Here is a 12,274-nt window from a genome sequence, read left to right on the forward strand (position 1 = left end):
CGTGCGCACCCTCCGTGTCGCCCCATCCCGGTCCTGCCGCAGGCTCCCGGGCACGGCAGCGCCCTTCCCCTGCCCAAAGCCGGAGGAGAACAAGCCCAGCTGGCAAATAAGACGCGCGTGGCACCTCCCTGGAGCTCGCTCTACCCGGGCTCGTGAAAATACACGGGATCAGCTTCTGGACCAGCCACCCAGGTGTCCAGTCCCTGCCGTGGGAAGTGCCCTGGCGGTGGCCACGCCCGGAATGACCTCCGCTTTGCAGGCCACTGCAGGTCGCAAACCCTCTAAGGCTGAAGAAGGGAGAAAGCGGGGAGCAGAAGAAGGAAGGAAGGAGTCGCAGGACCCAGCAGGCCCAGTGGATTGAGAAAGCACCCCAGGATGCCTGGGGGTGAACACGGGCCGTGTTTTTATTTCTTATCGAGGTGAGAATCACATCACAGAAAATCAGCCCTTGCAAAGTGAACAGTTCAGTGGCATTTAGTACGTTCACCGTGTTATGCCACCACCACTTCTATTTAGTTCCAAAACATTTTCATCCCCCCAAAAGGAAACCTCATACCCAAATTTAACTAACAGTCGCTCCGGGTCCCCTTCCTCCCAGCCCCTGGCAACCACCTTTCCTGCCCTTTGGATTTACGTATTCTGTACATTTCATGTATACTAAGTGGGGTCTTATAACACAGGGGTGGGCAAATGTAGGTTTACAGTGGAAATACAAATAAATAAAACCATGATAATAGGAGAGTAAACTGTTTCACATCCTCACAACTGCAAACCTGCATTTGCCCACGCCTGCGGGTGAGCGGACCACTGTTGCTTTTACCTGGTCCACACCCGTTTACCCTCCCGACCACGGCCCCTGAGTTTTACTTTGGGGAAGCCATCCCGATCCTCCTTCTTCAATCCCTGGGGCTGCAGCACTCCTTGTGTGCAGGGGCGGGCCCATGACCCAAGCCTCGCAAATCAGTCGCTGTGATTGGTTCAGGGATGGGCTTGTGACTCAATCCCAGCCAATGAGAGCAGCCGCAGGGCTTTTGCTAGCGCAGACGGCGGAGTTCTCTGCTGGGCTCGCCAAATCCTGCAGAAAGAGAGGCTGGAGTCGCAGGCCACCACCTGGGCCACCAAGCACGGAGTGCCCACCCGAGAATAAAACCCACATGGAAGAACTAAGAGTCAACACTGTCTGAGCGCCCGGCCCCAGCTCTGCCTGAAGGTGAAGCGATCTACCCTCCGATATTTCACTTGTGAAAGCTGGTCAACCGTTTGTGCTCGAAATAGTTGGAACTGGGTTTCTGTCATATACGACTAAAAGGAATCCAAACAATACATGGGACAAAGGGGGCTCCATTTCACCCGCCTTATAACGGGGTCAAAACACCACTGGCAAATTCTGTAACAACCTGCCTCCGAATCTCCCCATCCGCAGCAAGGAACACAGGGCCTTCCAGGTCTGTCCTCTGCCTCCCTCCCCTTCATTCCTTGTACCCTCCCCCCCGCATTTAATACGGCAGACACGCAATGCACACGCGCACACACGCGCATGGTACTTTTCCCCGCCTTTGGGTCTCCGTTCCTGTTGTCACCTCTGCCCAGAATGCTCTCATCACGCCCCCGCCGGACCCCTAAACCCTTACTCATTCTTTGTCACTGGATTCAGGAGTTACCGCCACCAAAAGCCTTCCCTGACTCAGTGTCCCGCCTCTCCTGCAGCGGGGGGGCCCCTGTCCCCAGCTCCATGCCACCCTGTGTGCAGTTCAGTCACAGCACTTCCTACACGTTTTCAATTGTCTGTCCATGTCTCCTCTCTGCCCTGCACACACGCAACCGGGATCCTTCAGGGCCACATCTGTGTCTGGCTCACTGCTGACCAGCACAATGCTTGGGCCACTGTAAGGCCACAATACACATCTGCTGAATGAATGAAAGAGTGAAATGTCTTGAAACACTGCTTTAAAAGACAGCATATTTTCCAAGTGTTTCCCAAAGACCCAGAGTTTAAATTTATCCCAGCAGCCTTCATCCATGCAAGCGTCCTGTATTTAAGGATGTAATTTCTAAGAGTTCAGTGATTGGTCTTGGCTTTGGCTGAGACTGGACTCTGGGGCCCTCCACTCCCTGGGCACCCCCGCCCTTGCCTGAGTAGGGGATGGAGGAGGTGGGGCTCAATTGCAACATTGCTCCCAGGATGCCTCCGACACCCACTGCTAAAGGTGGGGGGTAGTGGGGTCTCGGCCCCCTGCCCAGAATGATCCTGATCAGGACTTTAAGACACCACCCAAAGCCTGTCCAATGCTTCTGATAGCAGTCACATCTGCGGTGTCAAACATGACAGCCCGAGGCTGTCAGAGGCCTCATCCATCATCCCCACTCCTTACCGGGTGATTCTGATTTGTGGGCCAGCCCAGGCAGTGATTTCAGGCCGGCCTCCTGCCAGCTGGCCTCACACTCTCTGATTCAGTGTCTGGGTCTCCGGGAGCAGAGAGGAGCTCCGGGGGTGACGTTGGCAGGGGTGGGGCGAAGAGCCTGCCGTGCCCATCATCGTCTGTTCCTGGGGTTCCTGGGAGAGGCCACCCCTCTGGATGACAGTCAGGATCTGGGCCTATGGTGGGAGGCGGGGGAGCTGAGCTGGTGACCCAGGAGTGCTCGGGAACCAGCCAGCCGGAGAGTACTTGAAAGATTCATAAGGCACCACGACCCAAACTGTAGTTGAGATTAGTTATGGTCCCCCGGGTGATCTCCTTCCCCTGCCTGTCCCTCCACATACTTGTCAGGAAATAGAAGTTGTCTCTCTGGACTCTCCACGCGTGCTGGAGCTGCTGGTGGAACTTCCTGCAGAGACTGCACACCCAGCCCCTAGCACCCTAATAACCCAGCCCACCTTTGGACTTAAGAATGAACCCCCTGTCCCAGGTGCAACTGGGGGTACCCACCATCAGCTGAACGACTGCCAATCCTGGCTTCTCTCCCGGGGTCCACTGGGCAGACCTGGCTGGCTGGAAGCCACACCCTCTGGGAGCCGCCCACCCTGACACCTGCTCCCACCAGGTCACTGAGCAGCCCCACAAGTTCCCAGCCAGGCTTGGCCGTCCTGGACAGGGACACTGGCCTCAGCTTGAAAAGTCTTTTGGGAATTACTGTTAAGGGCTGCCTTTCAGGGATTTATTTTTCCCAGGTCAGTCTATTAATTTGGGGAGAAGGGGGGTGTTTCTTTTACTTATCAGACATTCACCCACTGCTCACTGTGAGCCAGGTGCTATCCTAGGTACTATGTGGGCACAACGCAGTGACCGCCCTGGACCCAATAGCAGCAGTACATGTTCAAAATAGCTAAGTGCTGGGGCAGCACAAGAGAGCTGGGGCCCCTCTCAGGACCACCCTCCTTTGTCTGCTTTTTGTGACAAGGACTCGGAACATTCTGTGCCCTGTATTGTCCTAAGAACAACTGCTAAGCCATTTAATTCTCGTAACAGCTTGATGAAATAGATGCTATAATTACCACATTTGATAGAAGCCGGGGAAGCAGGGACACAGAGAGGTTGAGTAAGTTGCCAAAGGTCACACAGCCACTAAGCGGCAGAGCAGGGCTTGTACCCCAGCAATCTGGCTCAGGTCCCTGCTCTTAGCCACTGTCAAGACTGCCTCTGTTGATGGCATGTCTCTCTGGCCAAGCTCACGCCAGCTGCCGGGCCACTCAGGAAGCAAGGGCACCTCCTGCTCAGGTTGCCAGACTCAGGCATGTCCTTCTACCTAAGGGCACAGTGGGAGTCGCTGGCCCGCCCTGCTCCTCCAGCCAACCCCGAGGTCAGAGGTCAGCCCAGGCTGGACAGCTCTGTCTCTGTTTACCAGCCTTCAGGGTGAACTCCAGGCCACATGGGTCCCTGGGGTGGAGCAACAGGAGGTGGCCTCCTGGCTCCAGAAAACACGGTTTTTGCCAGGCCGCCCTTGAATAAACAGCTTGCTGCTGAAGGGAGAAACAGAACAATGAAACCTGAAGCCAGGTAAAGGGCCTCCCATTCCACCAGTTGGAGGGAATGCGCTGGGGGGCGGGGTGAGCTCCCCCAGGGACAGCGGCCTGGCTCCTGCCAGGCCTGGAGCACAAACAGTGCCATAAACATTCTTCCAGGCAGCCCGTGTGGCCCAGTCGCCTCTCCCAGAGGGTTTGTGTGGGGGCCTCACAGGGCAGGGCCCGGCCTTGGCGGTCACAAGCTTCCTTGTGACAGCCGACCCTGCTCCTGGGAAAAGGCACAGGGGAAATTCTAGCCACGGGAGTGGATCCCCTTCCGAGAGGTCTGTGCCCTGAGAGAGGCATCTTCTGAAGCAGGGGGCCTTGCCAGCAGAGAAGCTCTGCCAGGGCCCCGGGCTCCGTCTGTTCACTGCGCTCTGCCTAAAAGCCCCATCCCGGAGCCCCGCACTTCTCTGTGAAGGACCAGGTGGCGAGCAGGTCTAGTCCGAGGGCCACATGCCTGTGTCAGGGTGACCCCCCTCTGCCCTGGCGGAGGGAAGGCGGCCTTAGACGGCTGTGAGGAGTGGGCGTGGCTGTGTCCCAATAAGACTTTATTTGTGGACACAGAAATTTGAAGTTCATGTCATTTTCAGATGTCGTGAAATACTCTTATTCTTTTGATTTTCCTCCCAACCATTTAAAAAAGTAAAAGGCATCCGTAGCTTGCAGGTTGCTCAAAAACAGGCCATCCAATAAATGTGATAATAACCACAAAAGAAAACAGTCTGCAGGCAGGCTGTGGGCTGCGGGCTGGGGCTGGTCGCGGACCCTGATAGGGTGGCCACAGCCCTTGGGATGAAACCCAAGAGCGGGGCTCCTCATGCTCCACTAAGCAGGGACCTCTGGTGCCCACATAGACCTCATCCAATGTCTGCAGTTCTCCGTTTGAAACCAGAAGAGCCAGTGTTTGTGCTGCCTGTCACCTGTCAGACCCAATAAGCAGAGACAGGGACTGAATCTTTATGGCGCTTTATTCAGACAGTCGGCCATCTGAGAAGACAGAGGGTTTGTACCCTAACAGACCTTTTTTAAATTCCATTAGAAACAGACTCTTTTTATAAGGAGAAAGAAAGTGTAGGTAAGGGGGTTAGAATTCAGGGAAAATGTTAATCAGATAAAAGCTGCAGCATTCTTTCATCTGTGTCCTCGGTGGTGGTCTTTATTTGTACCCTGGGCTGTGGTCCGTTCACCCTGGAGCACCATGGCTCAGATACCATCTTGATGGCTTGCAGTCCCCCTGAGCACAAAGGTGGAACTGCTCATGCTCTCCTGGAGTCAAGGTGGGTCCTACCTTCAGTTCCTGAAACAATAGCTTTTTACATACATGGATTACTAAGCTGATTAGCTATTACCTGAAACTAAACTTTTTCCAACATTTGAGTCCCCCCTCATCATGTCGACCCCGCTCGTGTGGGATCTTCTGGAACATTCTTTCTCCCTTTACAACACTTGCTTGCTTTTGAAGACTCAGTTCACTGATCCCACTTCCGGGAGCCTCTCTCAGTACCCAGTCGGGTTTGAACGCTCGAGCCCCATCACGTCACTGTGCTTGGTGCCGAGACTGACGGCAGCCCTTTGCTCCTTGGTCTCCATCATCATCCTGGAGGCTCCCAAGCACCAGGATGGGGCCTTTCACCACCCACCCCTGTCCCAGCACCTCCGTGGTGCTCAAAGTTCACTTCTTTAGAGAATTGCTCTGTCCATGTATAAGAGAACACCCCACACTCCCACCTTAGCCCACCTCTCTCCTCCTGACTTTATCTTCCCCAGGCTCTTGTTAACCACTACTGGTCAGGGGCTTCTACTGTTCACATCGGAGTCCTCAGGGCTTAGATTAGTACTTGGCATACAGTAGGCCCTCAATAAATACTTGGGGGAAGGACTTCCGGCCAAGATGGAGGCGTAGACAGACACACTGCGTCTCTCTCCACAACTAAGAAGGAACACAACTACCTCAAAACTAGAGACAAGAAGTTCCAGAAAATCAAACTGCATGGAAGTCCAACAAACAAAAATATAAAGAAGAAATACTCATCCAGACAGGTAAGAGGGGTGGAGCCGGGGTGGAGCCAGGGTAGAGAGGATGTGGTGTGGTAGTGGCAGCAGTGGCAGCGGCGGCAGCAGCAGGCTAGCAGAAAGCACAGTCACATGTTTTAAAAAGTCGGGAGGGACACCTGGGGAGCACTCCCAGCACCAGACCAGACCGCGCAGCTCACAGTCCCAGCCCCGGAGAAAATCAAGCCTCATTGCTTCTGACTGTGCAGACCAGTGGGGGTTGTGGCGGAGGAAGAAACTGCAGGTCTCTCAGCAGAGTCCACTTGTTTAAAGGACCTCCACGGTCCTAGAACATCTGCAGACCCACCCACTCTGGGAATGACAGCCAGGGCAGCAGCTAGAGAGGTGCCAGTCCCATACAAAAATGGCAGAAGTGCCTGGAAAAGGGGCAAGCGTCGAGCAAGTGGCATTGTTCCCTCTCTGACCCCTCCCCCCACATACACCGCCACAACCTGGTGAAAGAGGTTGCGCTGTACTAATGAATATGTAAGGCCCTGCCCCTTACAACATAACAGGTGCAACAGCTCTACCTAAGACACAGAGGCAAACAAACACAGTAGCCTGTCAAGATGAGGAAACAGAGAAGTATGGCCCAAAAGGGGAAATGGATCAAGATTCCAGTGGGAGAAAGATAGCCAACCTAACAGATGAGGAGATAGCCAACCTAACAGATACTGAGTTCAAAACACTGGTGATAAAGATGCTCACAGGCTTGACAGATATGCTTGAGTACAGCAAAGGCAGAAAGGAAGAAGTGAAGGCTATGCTAAGTGAAACAAAGAAAAATCCACAGAAAACCAATGGTGAAGGGAAGGAAACCTGGGTTCAAATCAATGATTTCAAACATAAGGAAGAAAAAAACAGTCAACCAGTACAACATGAGGAAACAAGAATTGAAAAAAATGAGGAGAGGCTTAGGAACCTCTGGGACAACTTTAAACATGCCAACATCCGAATCATAGGGGTGCCAGAAGAAGAAGAGGAAGAGCAAGAAATTGAAAACTTATGTGAGAAAATAATAAAGGAAAACTCCCCAAATATGGCAAAGGAAATAGACATACAAGTCCAGGAAGCACAGAGAGTCCCAAACAAGTTAGACCCAAGGAGGACCACACCAACACACATCATCATTAAAATGCCAAAATTTTAAGATAAGGAGAGAAAGCAGCAAGAGAGAAGCAGAGAGTTACCTACAAAGGGGTGCCTATAAGGCTATCAGCTGATTTCTCAAAATAAACTTTGCAGGCAAGAAGGGACTGGCAAGCAGTATTCAATGTGATGAAAAGCAAGGACTTATAACCAAGATCACTCTATCCAATAAGGCTATAATTTAGAATGGAAGGGCAGATAGAGTGCTTCTCAGACAAGGTAAAGCTAAAGAAGTTCATCATCACTAAGCTATTATTATATGAAATGTCAAAGGGACTTACTTAAGAAAAAGAAGATTAAAATTATGAACATTAAAATGAGAACAAACTCACAACTATCAACAACTGAATCTAAAAAATAAAAACAAAACCCAGCTAAGCAAACCAGAACAGGAACAGAATCATAAGTATGAGGATCATTTGGAGGGTTATCAGCTGGGAGGGGGAAGGGGAGAAATTAGGAAATGGTGCAGGGATTAAGCAGCATAATCAGTTGGTACAAAGTAGACAGGGGGAAGTTAAGAATAATATAGGAAAGGGTGAAGCCAAAGAACTTACATGCACAACCCATGGACATGAACTAAGGGGGGTGGGGGATTGCTGGAGGAAAGAGGGGTACTGGGCAAAGGAGAGCAAAGGGAAAAAAATTGGGACTACTGTAACAACATAATGAATAAGATATTCTTCAAAAAAAAAAATACTCAGGGGAGGTGTTCACTCCCAACAAAACAGACCCTCAGACTTTTAAAAATATTTTTTTAATTTATATTTTGGAGGGGTAAAGGAAGAGAAAGGGAGAGAAACATAAATGTGTGATTGCCTTTCATGCGCTCCCAACTGGGCACCTGGCCTGCAACCCAGGCCTGTGCCCCGACTGGGAATCAAACCAGCGACCCTTTGGTTCACAGGCCCTGCTCAACCCACTGAGCCACACCAGCCGGGGCCAGAGCTTAGGACTTTGATCTTGTAAAACGTTAACTATGCAGACTGCTAAAGAACAGAATTCAATCAAGGAAATGTGAAGATTTAACTGGCTTTATGAAGTGGTTCACGAATCGGGCAGCATCCCATCCAGCAACCAGAAAGGCGCCCCAGGGTGTTGGACCACCAGGGAGGTTTTATGGGCAGAAAGAGGCTGGGACTAAGAAGTTAGGAGTGGATTATTTCCCACAAGGACCGCTTTCCTTTTGGGGAAGGCAGGGGATCTTATCAGGCAGATTAGCCTACTAGTGTTGATCAGGAAGCTCCAAATGGATTGGTTCAAAATTCCACTCCAGGGAGGGGCAGAAGCTGCACTTACGATAGGCGCTAAATTTGAGTTTGGTGTTGTGGCTGAGGAGAAGTGACTCCGTGCTAGCCTGTTGTTCCTTTTGTTTAACAGAAGGAGGGAAGGGAAGAAGGAAGGGAAGAAGGAAAGGAAGAAGGAATTTTAAGTATCAGTCCGGCTGCTGTGAGTGGGTAGTGTTTCTCACCCTGCACGTTAGAATCCTCAGGAAGTTTCCAAAAACAAGGGGTCTTGGCCCCCACCCACACCAAGTGGAGCAGGATCTCCAGGGAGGGAAGCCTGAGCATCTTCTAACCTCCCCCAAACCGTTACACTCACACACCCTGGGAATTCTAACGCACGAAATGGATCCAGGTCACTGGCTGAAGATGGAATGCTCGAGAACCCCCAGTCCAGAGATGGATGGTGTCTCCTCGGTCTTCATCCTCTATTCTCCCAGGTGCCTGGCAGGGCCAGGTAGCAACCATGAAAGGCAGCCTGGGGCAGAGGAAGCTTTGGTGTGATTTGGCTTTCAGACTGCTGTCAGTTCTGTTTTCTCAGGATCAAAAAGAACGGAGCCTGCCCCCTTGTCACCCATTGTCACCCACCATCTGGGACCCTGACCAGCAGCGTGGGCATCACCTGGAAGCCCATTGCGTTAGGGATAAAGAAGCAAGCCAGTGACCCTCAAACCAGTAGGAGATAATGAACAGATGAATCATGGAAAAGGGGCCAGGAAAGGACATTCCGCAGCTCCTCACACATATCTCTGGGATCAAAAGGAGGAAGATTGTTGTCACCAAACACAGAGAAATGGGGAGATGGAGCTGGATAACTTTGCAAATAAGTTGTAGAGAGACCTGTAACTAGATTACCCTTAGTTAATCACAGCCTGAGTTAAGTAGTTAATCACATTAGTTAGGTTGTGAACCTGGATTAACCAGCAATGGTGAAAAGGGGGAGAAGGAGAGGGGAGGAGGAGCTAATCACATTAGGGAGGGGGAGCTAATCACATTAACATAAAACCAGTTTTCTTTGTCTATTCCGTGCATGTTTCTGGCTGGCGGTGTGCCCGACCCTGCAGACTCGTGAATAAACGCCTCGCTTTACTACTCAAGTCTCGTGTCCCGGTGTTTCATTGTGAGCGTTTCTCACAATTGGACGGACAAACAGCATCTCAGGCTCAGCCCCATTGAAATCTGTGTGATTCCCGGCACCTTCGGGCTCCCACAGAGCTGCCCTAGCATGTCATGGGCATGGGGTTCTTGCACCATGGTCCCTGCATTTTGCATGTGTGGTCTGGGTGTGCTGGGTGTCTTTGGTGACATCACCATTTGGGGGGCTACCATTTCCTTGCCAGTGTGAGAAATGCTCACATTGAAACACCGGGACACGGGACTTGAGCAGCAAAGCGAGGCGTTTACTCACGAGTCTGCAGAGTCGGGTGCACCGCCAGCCAGGGGCATGTGCGAGCGAAGTAGACAAAGAAAAATGGTTTTATACTAACAGGACTAGCTCCCCCTCCCTAACATGATTAGCTGCCCCTCCACTATCCTTCTCCCCCATTTCTCCATTACTGGTTCACAATCTAACCAATTAACTGCTTAACTCAGGATGTGATTAACTAAGGGTAATCTAGTTACAGGTCTCTCTACAACTTATTTGCAAAGTTATCTAGCTCCATCTTCCCATTTCTCTGTCTTTGGTGACAACAGTTTTCCTCCTTTTGATCCCAGAGATATGTGTGAGGAGCTTCGGAATGTCCTTTCCTGGCCCCTTTTCCATGATTCATCTGTTCATTATCTCCTACTGGTTTGAGAGTCACTGGCTTCTTTGTCCCTTACACCAGCAAATAAGAGGACCAGAGAAGATGATCTGAAGGTTCCTGCCCACTCTCAAGGTCAGCCTCACCAAACAAAGGTGAGAAGATAAAGAAGGCCATGAGCACGAATCAGCCTTTTCAGCCAGGAATGTTGAGGCATCAGGACCCAGCGCGAAGAGGAACCAGACGTCAAAGAAACTAGCCCAGAAGGAACCGATCCAGGTTTGCTCATCTCGGCCCAGAGGCCAGAGCTCATTGGTTTTTCCAGGAGCATCTCCCTTCCTCTGGTCCCTCGCCCAGCCCTGGCCCCCACTCTCTGCCGACCACACCCCTCTGCTCCCCTTTGCAATGCTCTCCTTCCAGCCTGGCCACAGCCCCGAAGCCCTGGGCTGCAAACCGACAACCGCCTTCCCGAACAAGCTTGGGAAGGAGGCTGGGAGTCTAGAGATGAACTGTCAGAGTTAGGGAGGGGTGGCCACTCCCAACAGAACCATTCCTCAGACTTTGATCTGGAGAAACATTAACCGTATCAAGCCAAGCAGCACATCCAGGGCCCTTGGGACACTATTATTTTCCGAAACAGGCTTTTTGCCCAGAAATCATCTTGATCCTTAGCCTATCACTTCCTTTTCGTAATATCACATCATTACTCCTCCTTCTGTCCTCCCAGACTCTACTGACTCCTTCCATCTGGGACGCTGGACAGCCGCCAGGGGGAGGCCTGGTCTCCCCGGAATCTGTGTGACGGCCAAGCTGCTGTTTTGTTCCCCTTGTAATCAGGCCCTCCAGCCTCTTCATCACTTTTATTGCCTTTCCTCCTCAAATTTCCCTCCAAAGTCATCAGTGAAGGCTCTAGGTGAAGACCCAGAAGACAACTCCCTGGCTGAGAGACCCCACCGTATTCCCTAGGGCGCAGGTCCTCCTGACTGCAGAGCCGACCGGCGGGACGCAGCGTTTGGGACACTCCCGGGTTTCGGCTCTGAGCCCAGGTCTCCTCCCCAGTCCTGCCCACCTTCCCGCCCTCCCTGGGTCTTCTCCATCCGGCTGTCGGAGGGAACTGCTTCACGTTGTGATCCCTCTATTTCCGCCCAACGCACATCCAGCCTGAGCGAAGCCAAGGGGCTCGGAGGACAACCCTGGCGCCTGGGGCCCAGGCTGACCGCCCCACTGGTCGCTCCGGCGCCCCAAGGCCTGGCGGTGTCGGAGGAGCCTCTTCCACGTGCCAGGCTCTGCCACAGCGCTCTGCCACATTACCCGTTTCACTGAACAGCCATCCCAGAGGCTTTATGTTTCCGTTCTAGGGAATGGACACCAGGCTTGGGCAGATTAAGCACTGAAACAATCACGCAGTCAGGATATAGCAGGATGGGATTTGAACCCAAGGCCTTACTTCCCTGTGGAACCTGCAAACCCTCTACACTCATGCCTGATCCGCCCAGGACACAAGGGGCTGGTGCTGTAATAACGAGGGACTTCTACTCTCGCCACAGCTACCGCCCACAGAAAACAGCCAGTGGGCTCCTGGCCTCTGGTCCCAGCTGAGCAACTTGGACTTGAGTGACCGTATTCCTTCATATTTTTCCCCAGCAGCTACAGCACACCCCTGACTCTTTGTTGTTGTGATTTAAATCCTCACCCGAAGATATATTTATTGATTTTTAGAGAGAGAGGAAGAAAAGAGAGAGAGAGAAGCATCAGTCAGTTGCCTCCCATACACTTCCCCCCCCCCACCAGGGATCGAACCCACAACCTTTGGGTTCAAGGGACGACATTCCAACCTAGCCAGGGCCACGGGACCTTATTGCCATGAGAAAGAAGGAAAAATCCAGATTATGGTCACGGAGCTTCCCTACCCCGCCCTTAGGCAATTTATATTTTGTTCTTCCAGGTAGGACTTCACATTTATCCCATGAATATTAATCTTCTCAAACAAGGACTTATCCAAGAATGTTCATAGCAGCACTATTTACAGAGGATTGGAAACA

This window comes from Furipterus horrens, unplaced genomic scaffold (assembly GCF_987537825.1).
Source record: "Furipterus horrens unplaced genomic scaffold, mFurHor1.1.pri manual_scaffold_3, whole genome shotgun sequence".
Lineage (NCBI taxonomy): Eukaryota > Metazoa > Chordata > Mammalia > Chiroptera > Furipteridae > Furipterus > Furipterus horrens.